The sequence below is a fragment of the Suncus etruscus genome, chromosome 5 (assembly GCF_024139225.1).
Source record: "Suncus etruscus isolate mSunEtr1 chromosome 5, mSunEtr1.pri.cur, whole genome shotgun sequence".
Classification (NCBI taxonomy): domain Eukaryota; kingdom Metazoa; phylum Chordata; class Mammalia; order Eulipotyphla; family Soricidae; genus Suncus; species Suncus etruscus.
In genome coordinates, this window is record NC_064852.1 from 10,332,880 (window position 1) to 10,334,278 (window position 1,399).

Here is a 1,399-nt window from a genome sequence, read left to right on the forward strand (position 1 = left end):
GAGTTGTTCACAGTTAAATTTTAGACATGCAATGTTTTAGCACCAATTCCACCACGAATGTTAACCTCTCTTCATCAATATTCCCAGAGTTCATCCCATACTACCATTCCCTGCTCCCCACTCCGGCCTGCCATTCTAACAGGCACCTTTTAAAGTTTGGTTGTTAAAGATTGGGTATTACGATTTTATTGTTGACTCTGTGTTCTGGATATTTAATTGTCCTTTCTTTCTTATTAATATATTTATTTAAGCACCATGATTACAAACATGTTTGTATTTGGGTTTTAGTCATAAAAAGTACACCCCAAGACTATACTTTCAGGGATCATTTCTATAATATGTAAGTAGAGAAGTTTCTCTGATCATGTAGAGTACCCGAAGCCACGGAGAGGAGACAGAGTGTCCTCATCTGAGCATGAAACCAGCTCTAAGTGTTGTTTCTGAGACTGCCTTTGGCCATAGATGATCGTTCTTCCCTTCCTTTGGAAGGGGCAGAGGGAGAGAATGCAGTCTGAGTGGTAAAAAAAAAAAGTACACCCCCCCTTCACCAGTGCAACCTTCCCGCTACCAATGCCACCTATCTCCCTCCTCTTATACCCACTGCCTGTATTTGAAACAGGCATTCTCATTGTTGTTGTTCTATGATCTTTGTTGATGTAGTTCTTTCTCTAACTGCACTCACCGCTCTTTGTGGTAAGCTTCATATCATGGCCCAGTCCTTCCAGGCCTCATCTCTACTATATCTGGGTATTATTAACATACTGTCTTTTATTTTTCTTAAATCGCACAGATGAGTGAAACTATTCTGTGTCTATCTCTCCCTCTGACTTATTTCACTCAGCATAACAATTTCCATGTCCATCCACTTATAGGAAAATTTCTTGACTTCATTTTTCTTGACAGCTGCATAGTATTCCATTGTGTATATGTACCAGTTTCAATAGTCACTCATCTTTTGTTGGGCACCAGGGTTGTTAACAGATTCTGGCTATTGTAAATAGCACTGTAATGAATATAGATGTGCAGAAGCATTTTGTATTGTGTTTTTGTGTCCCTCGGGTATATCCTAGAAGTGGTATAGCTAGATCATATGGGAAGCTCAATTTCCAGTACTTTGAGAAATCTCCATATTGTTTTACAGAAAGGCTGAACTAGGGCCCGGAGAGAGCACAGTGGTGTTTGCCTTGCAAGCAGTCAATCCAGGACCAAAGGTGGTTGGTTCAAATCCCTGTGTCCCATATGGTCTCCCGTGCCTGCAGGAGCTATTTCTGAATAGACAGCCAGGAGTAACCCCTGAGCAACACCGGGTGTGGCCCAAAAAAACAAAAAGAAAAAAAAAAAGAAAAGAAAAGAAAAGAAAGGTTGAACTAGACAGCATTCCCACTAACAGTGAATGAGA

The 1,399-nt window shown here is 40.6% G+C and overlaps 1 non-coding gene across 1 annotated transcript; it reads left to right on the top strand.

Annotated features, from left to right (window-relative positions):
• Positions 1–306: 306 nt before the first annotated feature.
• LOC126010378 (small nucleolar RNA U3) lies at positions 307–520 on the top strand. The gene has a single exon (XR_007496424.1). It is a non-coding gene; the product is annotated as a small nucleolar RNA U3 (small nucleolar RNA).
• Positions 521–1,399: the final 879 nt, after the last annotated feature.